We start from the raw sequence: 18,503 nt of genomic DNA on the forward strand, positions 1-18,503 counted from the left end.
GATAAACGATTAAAGGTAGTCACACAACAGAGTCGTCGTTTCATCGACTCTTTTTTGACTCGTTTGCCTCCGAAAGAATCTCGCATGCATGCATACTTTGCGGCATACATATAATATGCATGTTTTAGAGCTTTGACGTACATTGGGTTACACGTGTGGAATAACGAAGTCACTGTATGCATATCTTATATAAGATATGCATACAGTTACTTCGTTATTCCACTGTTATCATTTCAATTTTATGTTCACGTATCTTTTGTTTTTTTTTATATTTGACGGATGATTCCATAAATGGTCTTCATTTACGTTATTATCACGATTACACCTGTTAACTCCGCGAACTCGTATTTTTTGTGCGAAAGCAGGGCATTACGCAGTTGGTTCGCTTTCAAGATTTTTTATTCGTGTTTTTAATGTTTTCGAAACTTTTTGAAAGCGAAGCCTCAGTGCCCTAACTGATGCCGTTGTATGCCAATACGCCCTGCAGGAAAGCCAACTTTCTGTGACGATGATGATGAATGATCTCGGTTGAAGTGAAAGTAAAAAGCGCTTCACGTCGACGGAATCAAACGTCGAGACTCTCGCGTTGTGAAGCCGGCGTCCATCTTATTGCCAAATTTCGGCATACACTGTTAAAAAATTCCGTATTGTTACGGACAAAGCCTACGTGAAAAAAACGTAAGCTGCTTCGTATTTGAGAAAACGTAGGGAGTGTCCATAAGCAAACGTAAACAACTTCCGTATTTTAGAAAACGAAGGCAATTTCCGTAATTCAACAAAAAGAGTGAGGAAAACAAAATTGAATCTGGCTTAACTGAGATATCAGCAGAACGTAATTGCGTCACCTGCAGTCGTGATGGAGACCTCCTAAATGTATTGTCACGTAGCCAAAAACGACTCGGTTGCCTTGAAGGCAAAACGGTTGATTGGAGCGAACTTGTGCTCCCCTAACAACTCAATGAATACACAAGCGGTGAAGCGGCAGTCAACAAAGTGACGTCGTGACGTCGCAGGAGAGTACCACCGAATTGAATGCCGCGGCGTCTGCTCTGCGGCATTTATCTTATGGCGCGAGCGTTGCTCGAACCGTCGAATTACATGGAGAACACTGTAGCTCAAAGAAGACTATTGTAGGCTAGTGACGTTAGGCGAAACATTCTCCCTATCAATATTTATTTGTTCAGCTTACTACATTCGCTCAGAGGGCATTGTTGTAGGAGATACATAAAAAGTGTCCAGTGCAGAAACGGGATCACGACTCGCGTAATATACAAAAATAAAAGTCAACAGAGGCGTCTTTTAAAAGCTTGCAGCAAAGAACCATGTACAACATCAAACGACAACAGAGCCGGAGGCAAACAAAATAAATAAGAGAAAAAAAAGGAAACAAGACGAAAGGCGAGATTTAAAAAAAAATGGACATTCTATAAAACGAGTCACAGCGGTCATCACACATTGCAGTGCGCAGAAACACGCAGCAGCAATAATGAATAAAAAACAAAAACAAATAATTGACAGCAATAAGATCACGGCAATTCAAGAAACACCGGTTTCAATGTCGCCACGCAGATAACACCTTAGAGCTGTGTGAAATCTAACGCCAGATGCGCAAACGACGTTTTCGTTTAGCTTATTTCAATCGCCAATGGTGCGTGGAAAAAAAGATGTTTTAAAAAGGAAGGTGCGGCAATGAGTTTCTCTGATCAAATAAGATAACCCGCGCGGCATAAGAAAGAGTGGAACACGCGACAAAAGGGTACAGTCGATCGTTAAAAACAAAACATAAATAAACATATCCAATGCATGGTTCGCGGCAGTATCTTTCGTCTACAACGCGTCGCAGAAACAAAATTCAAGCGTGACCTGCAATCGCGGTGGCGCTAGTTACCGCACTTCATCACTGGTTGCTCTCAAGGACTCACCGTGCGCACGGCACCGCATTCGTCCATCGCGCGTGGTATGTGTTTTTTTTTCCTGTGGCGGTTGTGGCATGGCGTTTGGGCGCGATAAGTCTTCGTTCGCGCTGTGTTTGCGGTGTTTTCTTGATATCTTTCGCACGTTTGCAGTTATCGCTCGGTCGACAGATAGCGTGACAGCAGGTAAGCGTCATTTCATTGCTTGCTTTGAAGTACTGCGTCGCGGGGCGCATTGAACCAACGACTTGGTTGAACCTGGCTTTGTTCTCCCCTAATTCAGAGCCGTGTTTTGACGCGCGGAGACTGACACGTCGCCGCGAGACACCCGTCGTGCTTTTAGAGAAGGTGAGCGTGCTTTTTTTCTTTCCTTGAAGTGTTAAGACTTTCCCCTCGAGGCTGGTCGTGGTGCAAGCGCGACATTTTCGAGCTTCGCACGCTCACACGAGTTATCGGCGTCGTGGCTTAGCTGGGCGAATGGAATATGAAATGACTTGACAAGCTGTACTGTAAAACACGCTTATGGGGCTTAGTTCATCTGGCACGGGAGAGCATATCATATTGGTTGGCGGTTCTAAACAGCCGTAGGTTGTAACTGGCGTCCATTTCAAACCTACGCTGGCCATAACTGTCGCGTAGTTTTCTGGTGTATTTCCGCAGTCCAGTAAAATTGTCCGAGCCCCACATTCATGTTCAGTTCTCATTACAGTGTAAAGTCCTTTGAGAAGCACGCTTACGAGCATGCGGCGAGTATTTGCTGTTGCTTCTTCAGTTTTAGCATATCGTTACCGTGTTTGCGTTACCGTTTACCGTGTTACCGGAAGCCGCTGGCGACGGGGAAGCCTGTGCCGGTAATTTACCGTTCGCGGTAACTCTCGCGCTGCGCACTCGACTCCCACAAACACGGTAACCGGTAACGTAAACACGATAACGCTATGCTAAAACTCTCTAATAAGTTTTACTCGCACATCTTTTGCGGCAGTCAAGCTGCCAGTTCTGATTTTACGAATCTCTTTCAATCGTCGAAGGCGTAGCTCACTATCGGAACCAGCGCAACACATTTCTGTGTTAACCAAGGTACAGGTGCGCCAAAAATGTAACTATGCAGGTAAATGTCTCCCAGGTGTCGAAAAGTGCTCACGTACTGAACATATACAGAAGAACAGAACATATACAGGCTGCAGTGCTTTTTACATTTTAATAATAATGTCGTGTGCAGATAGCAATGCAGGATGAAAAGCTGCAGCTGGTGTAGAGAAACCTTTCCTGCGTGTCTCGCTTGCTTTGAACATTTTGGATTTCACAGCAGTGTACTTAGGGTTATGCCTTGTCCCACTAGGTTGCGCGGTGTGGTTTTCAGGAAATACAAAGCCTTCAAAAGCCATATTTTCAGACACAAAAAAAAAAATCAGGATGGACGAACAAACAATGTTGCATTTTTGTATTCTCTGCCGTCATGTGGGAGCCACGAATCAAGACGTATGAAGCCCATCCCACACATTGTGGACCACTTCAAGAACAGGATAGTCTGTTGCGCATTCTTTCATAGGCTGTATCAGCGTGGTGAAGTCAGCTGGCTCATTTATGACCCACGAGTCTAGGTGCCACAAAGAAGCAAAGGATATATCAGTGCACTTTGACGACCTAAACAACAATATTTAAATGGAACCAGTAACTGCCCCAGAGCAATTACAGGGCCCCCTGCCCATTTGCGTTGATACGGAGCAGAAACTTGGAGGCTCACTAAAAGAGTACAACTTGTATTGAGGACGACTCAGCGCGCAATGGAACGGAAGATGATTGGTGTAACATTAAGGGACAAGAAGAGAGCGGAGTGGGTCAGGGAACAAACGCGTGTTAAGGACATATTAGTAGAAATCAAGAAGACGAAATGGACGTGGGCATTGCATATAATGCGAAGGCAAGATAACCGTTGGTCATTAAGTGTAACGGAGTGGATCTTCTTCTTAATCTCATCTTCTTAATTTCTAAACTTCTTAATCTCATCTGCCCATCTAACTTTATGCCGCCCCCTGCAACGATTACCTTCTATAGGGATCCACTTTGTTACCCTTAATGACCAGCGGTTATCTTGCCTTCGCATTATATGCCCTGCCCACGTCCATTTATTCTTCTTAATCTCTACTAATATGTCCTTAACACGTGTTTGTTCCCTGATCCACTCCGCTCTCTTATTGTCCCTTAATGTTACACCTATCATTTTACGCTCCATTGCACGCTGAGTCGTTCTCAATTTAAGTTGGACCCTCTTAGTGAACCTCCAAGTTTCTGCCCCGTAGGTCAGTACCGGTAAGATGCAGCTGTCATACACTTCCTTCTTCAGCGACAATGGTAGGCTGCTATTCATTATCTGAGAATGCCTGCCATATGCACCCCACCCCATTCTGATCCTTCTAATTATCTCTTCCTAATGGTTGGGATCTGGGTTTACAACTTGGCCTAAGTAGATATATTCGCTTACCAGTTCCACTGCCTCGCCACCTATCTCAAACCGCTGTGCTGTCCCGAGGTTATTAATCCTTACTTTAGTTATCTGCATATTAATTTTCAGGCCCACGGTTCTACTCTGTTCGTCCAGTGCGGAAAGCATGCTTTGCAATTCGTCCCCCGAGTTACTTAGCAAGGCAATGTCAACAGGAAATCTGAGGTTACTGAGTTATTCTTCATTAACCCTTACTCCCACCTGTTCCCAATCCAACGTTCTGAATACTTCTTGTAAACATGCTGTGAATAACATTGGAGAGATTGTGTCTCCTTGTCTGACACCCTTCCTTATAGTATTTTACTGCTCTCCTTATGGAGGATGACGGTAGCTGTGAACCCATTGTAGATATCCTCTAGTATTCTTATATAATGCTCATCTACCCCCTGGTTCTGTAATGCCTGAATGACTGCTAGGGTTTCGACCGAGTAAAATGCAGAATGGCTCTGGTCTGTGCTAGTTGGTACATCTTCGGTGGGAATCAGCTTGAATAAAACGAACACAAAAGGAAGAGGGAGTAACACGACACACTGCTGACTATCAACTGGAATTTTGCTGAAGGAAACAGATATATACATACGAAAAAACACGAAAAATATAAAAAAATATAAAAAGATATAAAAAGGTTGTTCACTGAAACTTGCTGAAACCTGTCTGCGAAACGCTCCTGCAAAGGATAAAGGCTAAAGAGAAGAGACGGCCTCCTCAACTCACTGAAGAGGACAGAAGACGGTTGGCAGTGCTGCCATACGTACATTGGTTTCCTCATGCCATGAAAAAAGTGGGAAAGAAACATGGCATGAAGGTCGTATTCTCCGCCCCCAACAAGGCCTACGGCATGTGCCGTCAGGTTAACAGGTGCGCACTGTTGCCAGTTTGTGACAAAAAACACCAGACAAGGTACGCAGATTGCAGCAAAAATGTGGTCTACAAAATTCCCCTGAAGTGCCGGTCCGTCTACATCGGACAAACCGGCCGATGCCTGAACGACAGGGCCCGAGAGCATGCTGCTTCGCTTCCGAACCGCGTCGTAATCATCTGACTGTCTGTGTAACACACCAACCCAAACCCACACCGCTCAACCATTAAGGACAACTGCCAGGTCGAATTGCGGTCGACACTTCCTGTTTCCCGCCAGCAGAACGCGCATGTCCTCGCTAGTGGCATGAAGACTAGCTGTGCACGCACGCCCCCTGTTTCCTCCTCCAACCAGTGCATGCATAAACCGGCAACCGGTAATGGGTGCGTGCTTAGGCGCGAAGTACACGGGTTACACATACACTGCTTTGCAGTAAAAACTGATTTCGTATTACAATTGAACCTAAGTCTCCAGAGTAGGGGTCGGATGCGTTACCATCGTGCTGCCTCGGCCATCTTTTTTTTACATGGAAGCAGATGCCACTCGAATTACCCCAGAAGAAGAAAGGCGAACTACAGTCGCGTGTGAAACGCGACAAGCGACGAAGAAGGCCTATTACAATAAAACCCCAGCTACAACAAAAGTTGTAACATCCCAATAACTCACATGAAAAGTCAGGCGTGTACAGGCAGCGATCAAAACACTGAAACCAGTCAAGAGCATCGCTTGAATGATCGTAGACACTGCGCACTGGAGCAATCTGCCCTTGAAATACGCTCTTCGTTGAGCTCGCAGGCCCTGCTTGACGGTGAAACATCCTAGCTGGCCATAGATTACGAATGACGATGAAAAAGAAGACGTCATGGGGAACTGTGCTGTCACTTGTTACTGTGACAAATCCAGTAGTAGCAGGTTCGAGGTCAAAATCTTTTTAAATTGAGGCTTTAGTGTCCTCACTGATGCCATTGTACGCTAATGGGAGCTGCAGAAAAGCCAACTTTCTCTGACGAAGATGATGGAGCATCGTGGGTGAAGTGAAAGAAAAAGAAACCGGGCCATCTCCACTGGTGTGAACCCCGGGGAGGGGCGAAGCATGCAGTGTATAAGTGTATGATGCGGTTTCGATTAAGCGGTTTCGATGTAGGATTTTCGAAGTTGCGATGAAGTGTATAATGCGGTTTCGATGCTGAGCGCTCGGCGTCTTAGGAGTTGGCGCCTTGCCGTTTTTGCCCACGGAGATGAAACCGTCAGGGTGCAGAGGTATACGGCTTTGATGCAAATTTCTCGTGTCTTTGAAGTGCGAAGCGTTCTAGCTCGAGGCGTTGTAAAACGAGTGTCCAGGAGGGTTCTGTTAGTACGACTTACGTTACAGCGCGAGGCGTTGGAAAGCGAGTGTCCTGGTGTTTAAGTACCGTGCCCACATGAGACACCGACAGCCCGAGCCCCTAATGTGCCTCGCCCCCGCCCCCTCCCCCCAAAAACGGGAAGTTGCCGGATTAAAACCTGGGTCCCTCGCGTTACCAAGCCGACATCGATCCGATTGCTTGATTTCGACATGGTCGAAGCGAACGCCAAGCAGCAGGTACCGCTTCGCGCGGCACATCCCGAACCCAAGCGTTAGGTCTACGGAGTGCACACGTGGCAGTGGCTGCGGGTATTCTAGAATAGACACGTATACCGCCAGTGTAGCACATACTCGCTGTGTGGCATTGGCCAACCAAAGAATCCATCACGAGAAAGCTTCGGGTTCAACCATCGTCGTCGTTAGACGGAGGGGTGCATGATTTCTTAATGTGCGCTGTAACACATCCCAGCAATCAATAATGCAATGCTCCATTGTTTCAGGCTTCTTGCATATCCTGCAGTCAGTTTTAAGCCACAAAGAAGTCCTTTCCTGCTTCCCATGTTTCACGGGAAGACCTGAAGTATGCAGTTTAAAGAAAAAGACTTTTTTGGCGGGGACACACACATGCGTTTCACGCCCCCCCCCCAAAAAAAAAAAAAAACAGGACCTCTCCTTTGTGGAAGACTGAGCTATAAACTGGGGTAGGGAAGCAGACGTTTATTATATCTATGGATGCACTTTTTGCGCTGATGTTGGACAAATACTCAAAAGAAAACTGCGCTCGCATGAGTAAAATAGCATCCACTGCTTCTTTTTGAAATCCACACAAAGGACAGTCCTGCAGTTCAGAGAAAACGATAAGAAATGCAGGTGATCTAGGCGACGCTGCACGACTGCGCCAAAGAACGGGTGAGTATATTCCTGAAGTGGTGGAAACGAGAGGCAAGCTGTTAAATAAACAAATGGATGACACCAACCCCACTCAAATTCAGTGGCAAGAACAGATTGTCTATTTGTCTTCTTTAGAGCGCCAAGCCAACCGCGCAAAGGTCCCATAAAATCGCTGAATGCTCCTGCGTGAAAAACAGTGAGCCTGCAGAAAGTACGTTAATTTGGCTGTGAAGAATAGATTACAAATTTTAGCTCTAGAAAAAACTGAAAGTTCCCGTACTGCCTTTCGCCGAACACGATTAGCAAGTCGCCAGCGGCGAAACAAGAGTTGGCCTAGTGACAATTGGGAGGCTTCTTTCGTCAGTGCCTTGTGTGCATGAAAAAGTTAGTACTTATTCAAAGAGAATAAAGGTATAAGCGAGAGGTGTAAAACTACGGACGAATTTCCCCTTTCAAATACAGCCTCTGCACATATAAAAATACGACTTCAGTTGATATTACACACCTGTCCCCGAAAGCAGTGTCAACTCTCCCTTTTTTACTCCCAAGAGCTCATTTGCTGAATATTCTTTTAACGGAAAAAAAAAACGCAAAAGCCTATTTTTGGGACATACCGTACTGCAGACGGTGACCGAACAATACATTCGTAGTTGCCCGCGTTTTGGGGGAGAGGGACAGCTAAAAAGGCATTGCACAAACACTACCCCTCGGTTCTTTAAGATTGCGTTATCCGTTGCATACACTTCAATAGGCGAAACTAACGCAACGTCGCTGAACCCTACAACCCTCGTATTTCTTTGCTTCTCGTCTCTACGTCGCACATCTATGCGATTTTGCATCCGTATGTGCGGGCGTCTCAATGTGGCTGCCCGATACAACAGCCCACTTTGCGCAAGCGTGAGCGCTGAAGGCAAGTCCGGCCATACGCTGTAGGCTCTACTTCTTTAGCTGAGCGCTGCGGTTATTGTTCCCGGGCATTTCCTACGCGTCAGCAGCCATCCTGACCCCTTCCGCCAATACCACTATCCCGGGTGACGACCTTCCGGCCTTCCTTTACGGGCGGAAATAAAATCGCCACAGCCATTTATAAATCTGGCTTTCACGACGACGTTTTCTAACTTTGTTTCTCGTGCAGTATCTTTTGTTTTTTTTTGTGTGTGTGCTCGTTTCTTCGTCCTCTTCGCTAGCTCCTTTTTCTACCAGCGCATCATGTCCTGCTGTTTTTAAAATTTTTACTATTCTGTGTTCTCAATTCCCTATACTTGTTTCTGGTACAGTTCCTCCCGGTTTTTGCTGTTTTATACAGCTTTTCAAACTTTATTTGGTTTTGTGAATTACGATAAACGTTTAATATGAGAAAAGGGCTTTACGTTCTCGTCAGGCTTTTGAAGCTAGCGGACGCGAGAAGGGCGTGCAAGTCGTTCCGCATATGCATGTTTTTTAACACAATAAGAGAAAAAAACCCATATTCCGAGCGCGCTGTTCTCTCACATATCGACAGATGTGCTCAACATGAAAATGTGAAAGCATTATATGCCTCATAAGTAAAACATCCGCAATTGTTCACATCGGATGGCTGGAAAAGAACGTGCGCCGTCGCCTAACGAGAGATTTAGCGCGCACGCAGCTGGCTTTCCCAAGCATTGAAGGCGTACACAAAAGGCCAGCCCCCGCTGCAGTAACATTCGGCGCGCGCTCAATTCCACGCCCCCCGGAGCGTGTGCACGCACAGTGAACCGCCGAGAGAAGCGTCGCAAGAAAAGCTCATTGGCTGAAATGGGTTCGTTAGCGGGCGCACCGCGAATGAGAGACTACACGTCGCCGCCGATGTCGCACCTTCAGATGAAGCCCTCAGTTTGCCTCCTCAGTTTGTGGAGGCACTGTCGCAGCAGCATGAACTCTGCAACGAGTGAGATAGGTGTCCTAGCTGTAAGCTTAGCGCGGACATCTACTGAAGATCCGTTGACTGTCCCAAAGAAACGCTTTCAAGATCTCATCTTGAACTATATTCCTGAGGATCCTCTTCGACGTTTCCACCAGTATACCCAGAGACTCGCACGTGCGAGTGAACTAATACTAGACTTTAAATCACGAAACCCGACTTCATCCCTATAAATAAAATCTATTCTACTTGGGAAAAATAAAAAAAAACAGCCTGGTCACATTGACGACGTGCGCGGCCATTTTGTATAGATGTTTAGAATGAATTAATCAGCTCGTCGTCTTTGACACCCATGCAAAATACACGATTGTGTGCTCTGTATTTCATTCTGGTTCACTGTTTCAATTCGTTGGCCGCATAAAAACTAAAATGTCTCTAAAACCCTGTAATCACCACCACGTCTCCGCACTCTCCGTTGGAGCTTTGGGTCTTAAAAATAACTGAAACTGCTCATCATCCTCTGCTCCGCAGTGGTAATTAAAACTGACATTGTTTCCCAGTTCTCGCTTACAAATCGCTGTTTGGGCTTCATTGGTTGCTGTAACTTACTTCTCTAGAGCGCGGTGTGCTGAGATTCCAAGTTATGCTCATTTTTATTCAGTATGAAGATTTTTGCCGCTTAACCTAATGCGCCGTATATGGGTTCGGGAATGCAATTCGGTAATTATTTTCGGCATGCTGGCCGTGGTATTGCAGAAGACATCGCTACGACCCTTTTGGCCGTGGTGTAGGCTGCATAAGTGGCAACATCCATTTTTACGGGCATATGGGGAAAAACTTGCAGAAAACCACAAGGCTTTCTCATTCACTCACTCACTCACTCACTCACTCACTCACTCACTCACTCACTCACTCACTCACTCACTCACTCACTCTCTGTTACTCATTCGCTCACTAACTCACTCATTCTTCAGTCACTCACCTCTCACTCATTCGCTCACTCACTCCCTCATCCTTTCCCTTTCACTCACTCACATACTGACTCATTCACTCACTCCCTCTCACACACTCACTCATGCGCTCACTCACTCACGCACTCTCACTCACTCACTCACTCACTCACTCTCTCACTCATTCGCTCACTCATTCGCTCACTCACTCCCTCCTTCCCTCTCTCGCACTCACTCACCCTTCACTCATTCGCTCGCTCACTCACTCATTCCCTCTCTCACTCACTCAATCATGCACTCTCTCTTACTCACTCTCTCACTCGCTCGCTCACTCACTCATTCCCTCTTTCTTTCAATCACTCACCCCTCATTCGCTCACTCACTCCCTCATTCCTTCGCTCTCACTCACACACTCACTCAATCACTTGCTCATTCGCTCGCCCACTCACTCCCTCTCACACACTCACTCATGCGCTCGCTCACTCACCCTTCAATCATTCGATCTCTCATTCGCTCACTCACTCACCCCTTTTTTTTCCCTCTCACGCACTCACCCCTCACCCACTCGCTCACTTACTCTCTCACTCATTCGCTCACTCACTCACACCTTCCCTCTCTCTCACTCACTCATTCGCTCACTCACTCACACCTTCCCTCTCTCACTCACTCACCCCTCACTCGCTCGCTTACTCACTCACTCACTCGCTCGCTCACTAACTCACTCACTCACTCTCTCACTCATTCGCTCGCTCACTCACACCTTCCCTCACTCTCTCACTCACTCGCTCTGTCACTGACTCACTCTTTCACTCATGCGCTCACTCACTCACTCCTTCCCTCTCTCTCTCACTCACCCCTCACTCATCCGCTCTCTCTCTGTCACTCACCCCTCACTCATTCACTCACTCCCTCATTCCTTCTCTCTCACTCCCTCACAGACTGACTTACTCACTCGCTCGCTCACTCACTTCCTCTCCCACACTCATTCGCTCACTCAGTCACACCTTCCCTCTCTCTCTCACTATCTCACCCCTCACTATTAGTTCGCTCACTGACTTATTCCCTCTCACTTACTCACTCATGCGCTCGCTCACTCACTCACGCACTCTCTCTCACTCACTATAACTCGCTCACTCTCTCAATCATTCATTTCCTCTATCTCTCAGTCGCTCACCCCTCACTCATTCGCTCACTCACTCCCTCATTCCTTCTCTCTCACTCACACACTGACTCAATCACTCACTCATTCGCTCACTCGCTCATTCCCTCTCACACACTCACTCATGCGATCGCTCAAATCCGTCATGCACTCACTCTATCACTCATTCGCTCACTCAGACCTTCCCTCTCTCACTCACTCACTCACCCCTCACTCATTCGCTCACTCACTCCCTCATTCCTTCTCTATCTCACTCACTCATTCGCTCGCTCACTCACTCCCTCTCACACACTCACTCATGCGCTCGCTCACTCACTCACACACTCACTATCACTCACTCGCTCACTCGCTCGCTCACTCACTCATGCTCTCTCATTCGCTCACTCACTCAATTCTTCCCACATGTGCGGGGGTCTGGTGTTTTGGTTCGTCTCGTGGCGGGGAAAGATCCTGCGCCTTCCGCTGGAAATTCTTCCTTTTGCAGATCGCTTGATACCAAAACCGGGGAAACCACCCAATCGCCTTGAGCATCTCCGCCCAATATCACTAACGTCATGCTGTGGCAAACTCGCGGAGATGATGATTCTAGAGCGCCTTACGTGGATGATAAACATAAAGGCAGTGCTGCACCAAGACATGACAGGATTTAGGCGGCACGTGTCGACTCAAGACTGCATGCTCCGCCTCAAGCACGATATTTACGACTCCCCCAGCAGCGCACAACTAAGGACAATTGTAGCGCTCGATATCTACAAGGCATTCGACAACGCAAGCCATAAAGCCATCTTAGAAAAGCTCCAAAGTATACAATGCGGTGAGCGGTTATATAATTACATACGGAACTTTTTAAGCGACCGAACAACGGAAGTCCTTGTAGACGGCCGCTTGGTAGGCCCTTTCAAACCAAGTAAAGGAGTGCCGCAAGGCTCTATTCTTTCCCCAACTCTTTTTAACATAGTCCTCAAAGACCTGCCCGCCAAACTAGACCCCATCACCGACGTTCACTTCAACATATATGCTGATGATCTGACTTTGTGGTGCTGTCAGGGTTCCCCCAGGCACCAGGAGCACCAACTACAGGAAGCGATTGATGTCGTCACCGCATACATGAAAGACGTTGGTCTCAGCTGCTCCCCCTCTAAGACCGAATACATCGTCGTGGAGGATGGTCCAGCCGGCCGCTCTGACCATAGCCGCAATTTAATCAAATTAACACTAGACGGCACAACCATAGCAAGGAAAGAAGAAATTCGCGTGCTCGGCTTTTGGCTTCACCAACAAGGCAAAGCGGACACTTGGGTTAAAAAAATCACGACACAGATCAATCAGATCACGCACAATGAAACGGATTTCAAGGAAGCGACATGGGGTAAAAGAACATGAACTACTACGAATTTTCGAGGCGTTCATCATTCCGTGCATCATGTACGCAGCCCCTTACATGCGGCTAACACGCACTCAGATAGACAAATTAGAAACGCAACTGCGCAAAGCTATTCGTGTTGCCTTGGGACTCCCAAATTACACCCCACTCCATGAGATTCGACGAATGGGAGTTCACACTCCATTATCACTCCGCATAGACATCCACGAAGAAGCGCACGAGTCTCGGCTGCGTGCCTCTAGACAGGGACGAGCTATACTCCGTTCCCTAGGGGCACAAATTGAGGAACCAGAAGGCTACATTACAGAACGCCCTCCTTGGGAACACCTGCCGAGGTTGACTGTACATCCTCTCCCCCGCCACATGAGTGTGGAAAACGACCACGAGCGCAGAGCCCACAGAGCGCGTGCCACCCGCCATTTAGTGGCGCAGAAGACAGACCAGGGTTACACTCCGGTCTACACCGACGCCGCCGTATCAGACGACGGTATAGTTGCTACCGCCGCGTACTACGGGAACGGACAAAGTACTCGTCGCTTCCTAGGAATTAGTGATCCCGGTCATGCCGAAGCGTTAGCAATAGCAGATGCCATCACGAACTTCACCGGCCGACGGAAACTACTTATACTGACTGACAGCCAGGATGCGATCCGCCTCTTCTGCCGCAATAAAATAGCCACGCACATTCGCAACATTCTCGAAGTGCATCTAGCCTCCCAACCAGAGCTTTCGGTTAAACTCCGCTGGATCCCAGGTCATCAAGGGATACCAGGAAATGTGGCGGTTCACCAACTCGTGCGCGAAACTCTCTTCCGTGAGTCTGAGCCTCCAATTGCGCTGCCGGAGGAATACGACCGCCACACCAGCCGCGTCGAAGAAAGACAAGCCAGGCACCAAATGTTGGTAGACCTTCGCACCGATCAAGACACACACTGCGTTCCTCCCATCTCTTGGCCGCGATCGAAGACAAGTTTCATCCGCCGAGCTCAAGCAGCTGTCCTACGCACCCTACATATCATGCACTACATAGAAAATAAACCTGGCCACCCTAGCTGCCCACGCTGCGGTAACGGGTACCCTAACAACCAGCACTACATGTGGGACTGCTTAGAGATTATACAGACAAGAAACATATACACAGGCTCCCTTTCCCCTACTCCTGGCACTTGGGCGGAGTGGCTTGACCCCCCAGAGGATCCCCAAAAACAACTCAAACTCGCTCTCCGCAAGCGCACGAAAAGCGCCGGCCGGTACCCACCATCAGTCCGACAATTGACCACCTCCTCATTACGACTGACAGAAGAGGAGCACTGGGAGGCCCTCCTCCAACACATTGAGGTAGTTCTTGGGGGCGACTGGTAACAGAAGCTCCTTCCCCCAGCAACGCAGAAGCCTTTATAGAAGGGCAAATAAAGATGTTTCTCTCTCTCTCTCTCTCTCGCTAGATGGGAATCGCTAATCATTTTCCGCACTTGGGTAGCTGCTATATAGGGCTAGGGCAAAGGCCAGTTCTTTGTCCTCCTTTGGGTGTTTGGGTGGAGCAGGAGTCAAGAACTTTGCTCGAGCAGTCGGTAGCGGCTGAAACCATAGCTCCACGTGGTTGTGTCAATACAAACAACGTGCGGATTTCCTCAAGTTCCTGGACTCACAGCTCTCTCCGCAGGGGTTGTCGCCGACGGTATTCTCATATAAAATGCGCAGGCTGTCTAATAGGTGTCTGCTCGCGGCTATCTTGGTGAGGTGCTCTAGGTGCGCAGTGTGTTGCACGGCTTGCGCCTTGATTTGTTCTTCGGAAGTGTTGCGCGCACCCAACGCGTCATATTTTTCGTTTGGAGCGTACATATATTCCTAGGGCTTAGTCATGCTCATTTCTTGATGAGGCTGCTTGGTTTGCAGTCATTTTAAAATATTTACGGATGTGGAGTTGTTAGGGGTTTGTGTGAGGGAGAGGCTGGAAGATGGGTACTTCTTGTTAAGGGGGGGGGGGATATGGCGATCTACCCGCCCCAGTTGACTGAATATTGCTTCACTACAGTTCGCAAACTGGGGTCACTTCAAATCTAAGCTGAATAAACTTGCGCAAGCGTTGTTGGGTAATGAAATTGTAGGTTTAAAACTATATTATGACCCTTGATGTAAATTCCTGCGGAGGCTAAATAAATGATTGGAAGCGGCCGCGTCCCGCGGTGTCCTACGGCTACGGGTCGAATATGACAAGCGGGAGGTCGGCGGGGGAGCGGGGGCGATGCTACGATATGAACTAGACAACTTCTAGCTTCACTGTACTATCAGATCCGTTCGCCCCTAACGAGATCCGCGGCTTGTTTGGTTTTAATAATCAGTATCCTGGAGTAGCTACCTAGCGATGATAAATAAGGGTATCTAAAACAAATGGCGTAAACATGCACAAGCAAGCCGCGGTATGTACGTGCGTTGCTTAAAATCAGCTGCCGGCAGTTTTTACCTACGATTGCCTTTGTGCGGTCGCGCGGGCGCCGGCTGGCAGATTGTTATGTAGCTTTGTGCTTTACACAAATATTGACGCCCAGGTGCAACATACGACGCGGGGCGCTGCGCGTTTCTCGCGCAAACACGACCATTGCCCAGGTCAGGTTAGTTTTTCCAGACTGCTCTCACACTACTGAAGTTCGCGTAAATCCAAATCACGGCCTCTCAACGCCGAAAGTACACAACAAACGTCTTCGAATCGAGGACGCATTAATAAAAAAAAAGTAAAAGCATTACACACACGTCATTGGACTCGCCGGCCAATAAGATGGCTCTAGCGGCGCCGGAGTGCGCGGTGTGCCGGAGAGACCGTTTAAACCCCTTCCACCATCCGCCGGGCGTTCCGGCCGCCGGAATGATTTTGGCCGGAACGGAACGACCTCGCCGGAGGTACCGTTTATAGGCCTTAACCCGCCGCGGTGGCTCAGTGGCTAAGGCGTTGCGCTTGTGAGCACGAGGTCGCGGGTTCGATTCCCGGCCGCTGCGGCCGCTTTTCTGATGGAGGCGGAAAGCCAAAACACCCATTTGTACGACAATTCGGCGCACGGTAAAGATCCCCAGGTGGTCAAAATTAATCCGGAACCCTCCACTACGGCGCGCCTCATCGCCTGCCTTGCGTCGGCGCGTTAAATCAATCAATCAATCAATCAATCAATCAATCAATCAATCAATCAATCAATCAATCAATCAATCAATCAATCAATTATTTGTCCGTCTATATGGCTACGCAAAATGGAAGTTGCGGAGGCAAGAAAAAAGAGGTCATCTCTCCCGGTCAGTGGCTGCAGAGGCCAGCTCTAAAGCTCGAGTTGAAGCTGGTGCGTCCGGTTATCACCCCCAGCTTTCCTTACAGTACTTAGCCACAGACTTCGGTTGCCCGTTCTAAAATGCACGTGGTGCGCCATTGTCATCGCTCTTCTGACCTCTGCCATGCAGTAGCCGAAAAACAGCGAAAATGGAATAATAAATAACGGTTTTAAACATAGTTTCGCTTTCCACATGCGGCAATAGCTTTGTCTTTTGGGGCGTAGGAGGGAAGAGAACATTTTGTTGATTTGGTATTGGCGTTCTCGATGTCTTTTGGGGCAACTCTCAGTCGGTTTTTAGTCCGTGCTCTGTTTGTGTGCTGCTCGTGCACTAGAGGCGTGTTACCTGACAGTGAGAGGCACGCCCGATCCTTGACAGAATGACGGCAAGAAAGTTAGCGAGAAGTAAACTAAATTACGACAGCCAAATGTGGTTGAATGAGTACCCAGTAGGCCTGCTTAGATTGTTCTTTTTTGAAGCGAAAAACTAAAGCCCTACACGACAACTACAAAAAGTCAAACCAAATTGCAGTCGACTTGTTTTCAATGCAGGTATAGGCTATCTTCTGAAAAAACAGGACGCCGAGCCTTGATCCTAGGCTGGACCCTAACTAGCAATTGTTCGGTTTGAAGCATGCCGCCTGTTTGCTTGATATACTTAAGAAGCTCAATATTTTCCCGCCAAATAGGCTAGAACTAGCCTTGAAGAAGTATCACGCCTAGGTAGCGAAGAAATTCCTTATCTAATCTAAAATTGGAGATGATGTCTCCCTGCCAATGCAGCATCGTGATTGAACTACACCGCTTTCGTGAACGCAGTGTTTCACTCCCAATAAAAAAGAAAAAAGGGCCCATCACCCCGCGAGGGGGACTCGAGTAAATGCGCGCATAAGGGGTGGGTGTATTGCGTTAACTTTTAGTGTTTGGGGAGTTGGTGGTAGTGAATGCGTTGTATCAGCAGCTTCTTGACGTAGTTTGAATGAGTCAAGGATATAAGGCGCGTTCGTAGCCTTTCATTCTGTGTCGGTTTTGTGGTGCAGTGGGAAGAGCACCATGTACCTCGCCTTCCGCCCACAGGTAGTAAATGCGTTGTATCAGCAGCTTCTTGACATAGTTTGAATGAGTCAAGGATATAAGGCGCGTTCGTAGCCTTTAATTCTGTGTCGGTTTTGTGGCGCAGTGGGAAGAGCACCAGGTACCTCGCCTTCCGCCCACAGGTAGTGAATGCGTTGTATCAGCAGCGTCTTGACGTAGTTTGAATGAGTCAAGGATATAAGGCGCGTTCGTAGCCTTCCATTCTGTGTCGGCTTTGTGGCGCAGTGGGTAGAGCACCATGTACCTTGCGTTCCGCCCGCAGGTTCGTGGGATCGAAGCCAGGCGCCGTTAAGTATTTTTTTATATAGTGTAGGGGGAGGGGTGCGGACCTGTTGTTGAGAGCGAGGAGGGTAGCGTGATGCGGGAGAGGAGGAGTGGGGGAGAGGGCGCACCTGGAACGGCTGTTGCGGACGCCGAGGCACGCCGACAACGCCGGGTGACATCGTGAGTTAAAGAAATGCTCTGCATTTAATAGAGGCAACACAACAGTCCCGGATGCGGCCGCCATCCTATTCTTCGGAGGCACCGCATTGTGAGGGCGCCTATGCCGGGTTGGCCACCGACTCCGATGTCGTTGGTAAACGCATGGGGAGTGCCTTTGAGTTCACCGTGGGAATTTATACATGCCTTTCTTTTAGCAGGATTGCTGGAATGCTCACAGGTTTAGAATTTTTCAGACTCATTTAAAAGTGCAGCTCCCCCCTGCCCGAACTTTGTTGCACTCCACAACATGGCTGCCTGTTGAAGCTTTACAGGTATGTCGCGCTCTCGTTGAATCATTTACTTCGGTCCTACTATCCTGCGGTGTACATCCACTAACGCGTACACTAGACACCTCTGGTGCTGAGCTGCAGCCAGGCTGAAGCGTCCTTTGAAACCATCTCGCCGGGCGCCGCATACGAGCGCAGTAGCTGGGGTGGAGGAGCCGTTGAAGCTTTAGCTAGCTAGAACGGAAGCCCGAAGAGAAGTTGCGCTTCACTATGGGAATTCAGGTTTATCGAACAAGAAGCGCCGAATGGCTGGCGTCGCCGTAGAAGTGTCTAGAAACGTTATTTTGTGCGGCGGCGTAAAAAACGGGGCGACGGCATTGCACGCGGCTTCCCCGTGATCGTGGCTTGGGGAGCTGATTTCCTTGACATTCATTCCCAGCATTTGTTCCAACTGAAAAAGCGGAACTGACATAGTTGGGAGCTGATTTCGTGGGGACA

The 18,503-nt window shown here is 48.3% G+C and overlaps 1 long non-coding RNA gene across 1 annotated transcript in view; it reads left to right on the forward strand.

The window, feature by feature from the left end:
- The first annotated feature begins 1,981 nt into the window (after positions 1 to 1,981).
- LOC144162153 (uncharacterized) overlaps positions 1,982 to 18,503 on the forward strand; it is an 80,205-nt gene continuing 63,683 nt past the window's right edge. The window contains exons 1-2 of the long non-coding RNA XR_013320630.1: positions 1,982 to 2,099; positions 2,197 to 2,261. This is a non-coding gene — a long non-coding RNA (uncharacterized LOC144162153). The remainder of the gene's footprint in view (positions 2,100 to 2,196; positions 2,262 to 18,503) is intronic.

The sequence above is a fragment of the Haemaphysalis longicornis genome, unplaced genomic scaffold (assembly GCF_048455015.1).
Source record: "Haemaphysalis longicornis isolate Haplotype H1 unplaced genomic scaffold, Haemaphysalis longicornis Haplotype H1 scaffold_12, whole genome shotgun sequence".
Taxonomy (NCBI): Eukaryota; Metazoa; Arthropoda; class Arachnida; order Ixodida; family Ixodidae; genus Haemaphysalis; species Haemaphysalis longicornis.